The sequence below is a fragment of the Neopsephotus bourkii genome, unplaced genomic scaffold (assembly GCF_033783945.1).
Source record: "Neopsephotus bourkii isolate Nb327-2 ecotype Australia unplaced genomic scaffold, CSIRO-AGI_Nbou_v1 NB_1634, whole genome shotgun sequence".
In the NCBI taxonomy this organism is placed as follows: Eukaryota; Metazoa; Chordata; class Aves; order Psittaciformes; family Psittacidae; genus Neopsephotus; species Neopsephotus bourkii.
Genome location: NW_026902109.1, coordinates 2,548,537 through 2,558,355, shown reverse-complemented (window position 1 = coordinate 2,558,355; position 9,819 = coordinate 2,548,537).

Sequence of the window (9,819 nt, the reverse complement as noted above, 5' to 3'; positions counted from 1 at the left end):
GCTACTTTACTCCAGAAATGCTGAACCTCAAGGTTACCTTTAATATTTGATTGAAAGCTATGAAAGTCACAGCTTAAGGGTCTCAAAACTGACTCGGTTTTTCTCCATGCTGTTTCAGAAAAGGGTGAGTAGTTGGATAGTAAAAGGAAGGCAGAGATGAAAGTGTGGAAAAGCTACACATTCCTTTGGTGCTCTGGGGTGTGAAGTGGGCTGCTGTGAGGTGTTCTCAGGACATACCCTGAGCTGTGTATGAAAGAATTTACTGCCTATGTTAAGTTAGTAAGTTACTGCTTTGCAGATGTGCAAACTAAATTAAATTAATCAATTGATGGGCATCATGGTTGTAATTACATTGGAGCAGTTGGTACCAATTAATAGAAGCTTTCAGCTAAGGGACAGTCCCTGCAGTTATTTTGGACTATAGAGCATAGTGGTCTTGTTTTACACCCTACCTTCAACTAAATTAATTAAATTTTTATGCAGGACATCTGTATTTGTAATTTCCACAATCCTTTAAAAACATTCTGGAAAGCACTTTAACAGGTCCAAGGGAGTCTGTGTGTGTTGTTAATTACAAGGCCTTTTGCATTTGCAATCAGTTCCCTAATCTGGAAACCTGCAGACACAGCCTTCCAGTTTCACTGTAGATCTGTTTGGTTTTGGGGAGGGGGTGTGTGTGTGTTTTGTTTTGAAAGTGTGTTGTCTTGTACACTAAAAGCTTTCTAAATGTGTCTGGTAGTCTTGGTATTGTCCTGTGGGTCTGGGCAGCCTTCCTACTCCCGAATTGAGGAAATCACTGACTAGAGCTGTGGCAAGAACCATAGGTTTGTGAAAATCTAGTTTTTATTGGCTTCTAAATGAAAAAAAAAATCTGAATGGTGGCTATGCATAGGAGAATCCCCTAAAGAAAACACCATTTCCTTGTTGTTCTAAAGTCAAGGGAGAACCATGCTCCTTCGTTTCCTCTTTAACTCACTTGTCAGTAGTGTATCACCCATTTAGGGTTACTCTGTCTCTCTGCTGTCTCCTTTCTTGGGCCGACCTGAGTGGTTGAAGGGCTGGCTGCACAGTGGAACATGTCAAGGAGCTGACATGGCTGAAAACTGACACGGACAAAGAAAATTACATTTAGGGAGGTGCAGAGGGGAGCTGCATGGAAATCCCCACCCCTGGAAATGCCATCCAGGGTGGCAGCCCTGTGTGAAGACTTAACCCACTTGCTCTAAAGACCTACTCAGGAGTCTTTGCTAGCACAGCTATCGGGCTTATTTCCCTTGCCTCTCTGTTGTGCAAAGCGTGACTAATGGCTGACGGATGCTACATGTTACGGTCTTGCTCTCGTCACGCCCTAGGCAATCTGTTCCTGTGCCCTCTCCAGCTCAGCCAAGGCTTTCTGCAGTGAGTGGGTTTCACTGGAAACCAATCTGACACATAAATTACTAATTTTCTGCTGTTCTGACTTCCTTGATTTGGCTCATTTGGGGGGAAAAATGTGCCTCTTCTGGGCATAGTAGAAGTGGTGAAAGATTCTGGCTGTGGAAGCGGAATGGGATTGCTAGAGTGCCATTAAAGAAGTATATCTTTAATATCAGGCATTTCTCTTCATCTCCTGTTGCCACTCTGCTATCTTTGCTTTTACTTTTCATCTTTCTTGCCATCCCAAAACACAGATTTCCATTAAGCGTAACTTAACTGTATGTGGATTAAGTCACCATGAGATTTGTGGATAAATATTATCTAGATTATGAATTGTAAGATATCTGCAGCCAGTCCATGTTTTCCTCTGGTCATCTCTACGCTTACTTGGACCCTCACCAGTGCAAAGAAATCTACCGATGTATTGTACAGCACATCTGAAGGGCAACCTATAGCCTGCTGCGCTGCATGCGCCCACTGCTGGCAGTAAAGAGTTGGCGTCAGCACACACTTCGGTTGATGGAACATAAGGAGAAATTGAGAGCAGCCCATTTTCCCACAGCTATATAAGAGTTGCAATGTGGCTAGCAATAAAAACTTGATTTTGTTAGCAAATTCAGTGGATATAAATTGGGCAAGCAGATGGGAAGCTATCAAACAGATACTGTGCCCAAGTACCAATTTTGCAAAATTACTTTTTAAAAGAAAAGCCAGAAATAAACCAGGAACAAACTACGAAGAAAATACCGACTTTGTACACTTTGGTCAACATCAACCTTTTGTTCTCAAATACAATGAGTCTGGAACTGGAGTAATGCCTTTTCTAGGATATGCCCTCAGGCTTCTCCAATACCTGGTCATGTAAGTTTGTAGGTAGGAGAGGTAATTCCTGAAAAACATCATGCCCAGTAGCAATCAAAAACCATTGGACTTTGTATTGGATCTCTGTTCGATCCAAACAAAAACCAGTGTTATGCTACTGTGTAAATCCATAAAAGCAATAGTACTCTTACGGCTTGAAAACTCTGGTTTTCAAAATATTGATGGAAAGCTGTACTACGTGCAGAATCACCCGGCCTTTGTTAGGTCTTATTTAAAGTCACTGTGGTCTCACTTAGCTGGGGATGATGCTCAGGTCACCCAGGCCCTGCCTCTGCTCCAGCAGTCAGAGTATCCTCCTCCTTTCTCCTTTGCCAAGTCTGGGGATTCCCTGTCTTCTTTCCAGGTTTCATTCCAAGTTCTTCACTGTTTCTTTTGGTTTCTGCTAAAATCCATCTGGGGAAAAGAAAAGAAAAACATAATTTTTAACCAATGTGATGCTCTGGGTCGTAGGCAGCGGTGGTGATTCCCAGAGCCCTCTTCCAGCAGTACACTAGTCCCCTTAGTACATAGCAAAAGTCCAGAGTAACCCATTAAGCTACAGTTGTAGCCATAGTCCTAGCTAATAATTATTATGACTGTGGTGTGCAACCTTGTTTGTAAAGAAAAATAATGTTCTTGTGAATAGACAACATGACTTCAGCCTGTCTCCCTTCTTCTCTATTAAAGATACTAAACTTGAGTATTAAATCCATAGTTTTAAAATTAACTAAGAGATGTTTCATAACTGCTTGTATCAGTTAAACTGTTCTTGTGATCTGTATGAGGAAAATGGAAGCAATAAAATGGAAAAAGAGCAATCTGGACAGCAAAGCAACAGTTCCAATCTGTCAGGGTCAACAGATGTATGTTTATGAGTTTGTAATTATCATTGCAAGTTAGAAAAGTGTACTGCATTATGAAGAGAGTTGAAAGCAGGGTGGTTTGCACAAGTGCTTCTCTTTCCTTTGTGTTGTTAAACAAATTAAATTAAAATCATGTCCCAAGACACATCCTTATCATTAAATTACAGTTATCCCTAAAGCCAATAAAAAAGAAGAGATTCAGAGCAGCCTTGCAGAGAAGGACTTGAGGTGCTGGTAGATGAGAAAATGAACATGAGCCGGCTTCAGTGTGTGCTTGCAGCCCAGAAAGCCAACCGTATCCTGGGCTGCATCAAAAGGAGCGTGATGAGCAGGTCGAAGGAGGTGATCCTGCCCCTCTACTCTGCTCTCGTGAGACCTCACCTGGAGTGCTGTGTGCAGTTCTGGTGTTCTCAACATAAAAAGGACATGGAACTGTTGGAACAGGTCCAGAGGAGAGCCACGAGGTCGATCAGGAGGCTGGAGCACCTCCTGTATGAAGACAGGCTGAGAAAGTTGGGGCTGTTGAGGCTGGAGAAGAGAAGGCTGCGTGGAGACCTCATAGCAGCCTTCCAGTACCTGAAGGGGCCCTATAGGGATGCTGGGGAGGGACTCTTCATTATGGACTGTAGTGATAGGACAAGGGGTAACGGGTTAAAACTTAAAAAGGGTAAGTTTAGATTGGACATAAGGAAGAAATTCTTTCCTCTTAGGGTTGTGAGGCACTGGAATGGGTTGCCCAGGGAGGTTGTGAATGCTCCATCCCTGGGGTTGTTCAAGACCAGGTTGGACAGAGCCTTGGGTGATACGGTTCAGTGTGAGGTGTCCCTGCCTGTGGCACGAGGTTTAGAACTAGATGATCTCAAGGTCTTTTCCAACCCTAACTATTCTATGCTTCTATGCATATAACTGGATTTTTTGGTCTAATTAAAGCACAGCAGCTCACATGAGTTTGCAGGAGATGCTTCTGAAACAACCTGAAGGTTTTCAGCAGCCTGTATTGAGCTCTCTCCGAAAGACTGGATCTGACATCAATAATTATAGTACTAATGGCAGTTTCTAAGTTTGACCTGAGTTTAACATTCATAGCTGAGAGTAATGTAAGCCCTTGTTTGTGTTAGACCTTCACGCAGCCACAGAAGAAGAATGTAAAATATGCTCCTTTCCAGGGCTGGCAACTTTTGGGTCAGTGGCTTTTTTCAAATTAACTGTATGAAGGAATGGTGATTGTAAAAAAAGGAGAAGAGTGGAAGAATGCAGCACATTTCCAGTGCTGCGCTTCCCCTGCGTCCCTCCTTGTTCAGAGCGTTTACAGAATTCAGCCCACTGACTGTAACCACATGTTGGCCCTTAATCAGCTTGAATTGACAACTTCTTACTCTGCTTGGTGGCTTTTCAGATCCGTTTTCAACATTGGTACCCCAACTTTTGCAGCAAGGGATAGTTACAGGTCTCTCCCTCACCATGGTGGTGCCTTGGGGAAGATGCTGATACCCAGCTATGCTCTGGCACAGCTCCATTTTCACATCCACTTGAACAAGACTAGAAGCACTAGTGTTTTAACACTATTAAACCTCTGTCTGGAGAAGCAAAGGGAGAACTGCTTGATCTGCAGAAGCCAGTGTGCCTCTAGGAATATAGCAAAGACACAGAAGTCCTAAGTACTCCCTTGATTTATGCTTCTTTATTGACCCTTTTTTTCATTTTCAAAGCTTCTATCTCACCTGGTACTTGCCAAAACAAAAGCAGCCATGCTGCTTGTTGAAGCAGTCAGCACGACAGCCAGGAGCAGTCAGCGGGACAGCTGGAGTGGGAAGTCTGAGAAGTGAATCAGAAGGTCTTTATAATGCAAAACTTTTTTGCCAGCAGGAAAGGAAGGTGCCACTTTTAGTCCTCAATTATGTTAGCTTTGTCGAAATGAAAGTAGCTCCCAGGGTATAGAAATAAAACAGAATAGACAGCCAATTAAAGAAGGGAGTGGGGGAGAGAACCAGGCTGAAGAGGAGGAATGCATTTGCAGGGAACTGGGAGTTTTTCCCTCAAGAAAAGTGCGTTGAAATAAAAGAAGTTAAAAGAAGCAAGCTTGCTGTTGTGAAGCATACCAGTGTAGTGGGCTAGTAATAGAAATCATTGATTTATTCACACTAAAATAGAGCCTGAGAATTGCAGAAGGGCTCCTGTAACCTCATTGATGTTATCCTTAAATCTCAGTGATGTCTCTCCCTATGGGAGCTACTGCCTGTATTCCATGTGACTCTTGATAAAACGGAAAACTGAGTTAGAATTCTGCTTTTAAGTAGCTCTATCATCTGGTACAGAAAATACCAAGCTGTTGCATTTTTTTTGGGTCCAGAGACTGTTTGGGTCCGCTTTTCTCTGGGACATCGGTGGGAGCTTTCCTCTTGGAGTATGTTTAGAAAAGACCCTTTGGCTCCCCTGGTAGAATTCAGTGCCATTTCCAGTTGCACACTGCCCCCTGATTACAGAGTACTGATAAATAGCATGAGAGTTTATAGGTATAGATACAGTGATCTGCAGCACCTTTCTACACCAGCTGCTTCTCTGGGTGATGCTAGGTGCTGTGTAAGGATGTACCCAGGAGGGATGGCAGCATTTGGCATTAGGACACACTGCTGATTTAATCTCTGCCTTCCTCCCATTAGAATGTTGCAGTGTGTCAGACCAGAGGAAATAAGCCTTTGGGTTTCCCCCATGGGGACCCTGAGTGATCACGGTGGGAGTGAACAGAGGATGCAAGCTAGTGAACTGCTGCGCCCTGTGCTGGAAGCCGGCTCTGGGCTCCCACTCCTAGTTTTGGTGGTATCTTCTCAAGTGCCACCGATGCCCTCCATAGGCCACAGTCGGCTTTGCATGAAATGTTGCTGTCTGAGCTGGTCCTTTTAGTTGCATTTCTTCAGTGCATCTTGACGACTATTCTCTTTGTGGAGAGTATCCTGAATTCTGGTCCTATTTTGGTACCGTGACCATCAAATCAACTGGTTCCAGAGTTTCTAGTGACCCTCATGAAACTCTTTGCTTCGGGGTTTTTTAGTTTTTGCCTGCCTTTCCTTTAGCAGAAGCTAAACCCACTACCAACAGACAGTGCTTAATTCCACCATTGGCACTTTTTTTTTCCCAAAACATGTGACAGTAATTCTGGTTTGTGCACCACCATCTATCTTAAGCAGAACAAATACCCCATGCAGCTTTCTCACACATGGAGAATGATGGTAGGTTTTGGCACATAGCATCTGTTGCATTTTCCCTGGCTGCAGATCTCTATCACAGTGGGAGGCCCTGGAGCCTCCCAGGTCTCCTTGTACTTTCTGGCTGTTCTGTGACTCTGCTCTTACTTGAGGTATCAGTATCACACCAGCATGGGAAGATAAACCCTGGGATGGGTCTGGATGAAGACCTGCAAAATTCGTGGCAGAGATGGCTACTCCCCATGGGGCTTTTAGCTTTTGACCTGCAATTACTTTAATTAATAATAATTTTAAGGCATTGTTCATCATCAAAGGCTGATCAGACTTGATTTTTGTCCCATGCTGGGATCATCTGTTGGTGATGATTGCTTTCTGGTTTTTTTTTTCTGATGCAGACAGCATGAGTTGGGCTCTGCACACTTTAGAAGCCTTCAGAAAATGCTGCGTATTTGTGTTTCAGCTGTGCAATATCTTTAATTGCCAAGTGAGGTATCCCCAAATCAGTGTTCCAGTTACATGGGAAGGCAGTGACAACACCTGTCATTCCTGTGCATGGCATTTGGCTTAAAGTGGAGATTTGGTTAAATAATGCAAAATTTGGGGCTGGCAACTGTGAGAGGATCAGAGCTCCCACGATTCTAGAGATGGTCTGTGTCTTGTGCCAGAGGCAGGTCAGGATGGAGGGAGGGGTTGTGCTGAAAACCCCCCTGAATTTCTCTCCTGTGCTTGGAGATCTACAACTATTTTCTTTGGCAGTAGCAGCTGAGATACTGCCGGCAATAAAGCGAACAGCTCTGCCCCAATAAAATGCTAGAGACAGTGCATTAAACCCTACCAAGGCAGTTTTACTACTGCGTATTTCTTGGCTTTATAAATGTATATTAGAGAAGCCATTTTATACATTAATGGGATTATTTCACAAGACACAGAGAAGTAACAGAGCCCTTTTATCACTGGAGTTGTGGTAAATAGTCTTAGAACTAATTATGAATTACTGATAATAATCGGGAGTACTTTCCCAAGGGAAGCTGTTATACATGCTTATTGCGATGTCTTACTGACAAATATAGATGTGCTTTCTTGAAAAACGTGGGTTTAAGGCCATCAGCCGATGATTCCCTCAGCTGCATGGTTGTAACAGATGTGTATTTTTAAATGAAGATTTGTGAGGGTTATGCTACCCTGCAAAATGACATAACTAAAAAAAGACCCTCTGGAAGATAAAGGTGTGCATACAGGAAATACCAGCTCCTACAGGAAGAAAGGCTGCTGGCTTTGAAGGAAAAATGGATGGGAATGAACTCCCAAACTCTTCTGTGCAACCCCATGAGATGTCAGGCAATGAGGGGATAATGGTGAGAGAGTGGGACATGACTGGCAGCTAGGATATGGGAGGTCCTAGTTTTTACCTCTGGTTGAGCCTTCATCCCCCCACCCCTGTAGTTAAAAGCTCCTTAATCACAGTTCCCTCAACAAATTGGCCCTCCAAAATAGGTTAGAAATGAGCTTATAACCAACAGCCCTGACAGGGTCGAAAGAGAGAGGGTGTTGAGCAAGAGGGCACCAGCTGCTCTCTGCAATGGTCTCTTTGCCCCCAAGGACAGCGGCAATGATCTTTGCCAGCAGTGAGCACAGCAGCCTGGCCATGCAGAGTGACTTCAATGAGAAACCTTGCTGGAGTGCCTTGAGAGCATCGTGTTAACCCGCTGAATTATGGAAAAAGGAAGAAAATGCTGGGGGAGGCGGGGGTGGGGGGGTTGTTCCCCCCCCCGCCCCTACTTATTTAGTAGTGTAATAGTCACTGGAAGTTGAAATAACAGGACTGATTATTTTCTTTCTTTACAGCAGCCTGGTCTGGGTTACGGCCACTTTTGGAAGCACTTTTGGAAGCACTTTGGAATAATTTTACTTCCTGTTTGTGACGGCTCATTCAGGGAGTTGCTCTGGATTTTACCCTCTGGCAGATGGTTTGCATTCTGTCTTAGGAAAAGCATATTTCACAAAATAATTACTTTTGTAGCTCTTTGCATGTTCTCAGTTGAAAGTTCTGCCCTAAAGCCAGTGCAACATCTGTGCATGGATGTTAAGGGCTCCAGCATGCAGTTCTTGCCTGGGCATCTTGGAGGATGCAATATGCTGTAGGTTTGCATCACCAAAGGCCAAATATGACTACAAGAGAGCTCCTGAGAAATGACAACGGTTGAAAGACAGAGCGAGGTTGGAGGGGCTTTCTGCCTTTTTCCCCTTTACTGCAGACCCACTCTGCATACCCTGCAACTGATGGGCTCACAGGGAGCTTCCCACCCCTACCACCACTTGGGCAAAAACATTTTTCTCCCCAAGGCCTACAAGTGATTAATCACAGCAACAAGGTGCTGTACAAGCAGAGGTAAGGAGGCCAGAAGAGCCCATCCCCACCTCCTCTGTGCAGTCTGAGCTTTGAGCCAGTTCACCCACAGGTACACAGAGCTTAAAATGAAGCTGCTCAAGGTTTTTTTTTAATCTCTTCAGATGGGTTCAGACTGCAGATACAAAACTTCCTGCTCTCACCCCCAAGCAAGTGCCAGGAAGGTTTCTGTGGCTGCTCATCCCTAGCTCATGTCTCCTCACGTTGACACAAGGCTGCCAAACACCTGACTGTGGAAGGAAAGTGGCTTATATATTAAGGAGATCCAAAAGGTTATAAAAAGAAGAAAAATAGTAATGCAATTGCAGGCCTTCTGGCTGCTTCACAGGACATAGGATCATTAAGAAAGGTGCAAAGTAAAACAAATGTTTGTGAGAAAAAAAAGACTGAAGTCATTCTCATTTTCTTTCCTTCTCTGATCCTCTCTTATTTTCCCTCCCACCACTCCTTCCTGATTGCTCTTGAAACAGCCATAGCACCTCTTTTTTATTCAATAGAAGAGAGGCAATGACACTCCAGAGCATTCTACTGTGTTGGTGCCGTGAAACACGGTCCTGATGCCAGGAGAGCCTTTTCCTGCTCTATGTGCACAAATGCACTGGTGTCTGGGGTTATTCTGGAAGCAGCTGAATAACCTGTTAGGCCATAACTGCCTTCATTGAGCATGCAATGCAGCTGCTCTCCCAGCTATGATTGGGAGGCAGCTCCTTTTGGGCTGAGTGAACTGCATTAGGATGATTCAGCTGATTTTGGCAGAAATATTGGCTACAGCTGCCTCAGGTCCAGCTGCAAATGGTCTATCCAGCAAGCAGGAGCAATGCCACTCCTTTAAAAGCCCCATAGCCCACAACTAGGCAGATATGGCAGTTTGGCTCTTTAGTTTTTGTTTGTCTATTTGGTAGAGTGGCTGGAAGTTCGTTTTTCAAAAAATGGAGCAACTTCTTTTCTTTCCTTTTGTGCCTTACATTGGTTTACAGGGGCCTGAGCATGCCCTTCTGCTGGTCAGCCATCCTCTCTGACCAAGTCTTATGTAGAGGACACGTAGTTCAGTGTTTGAATTCATCAGGAA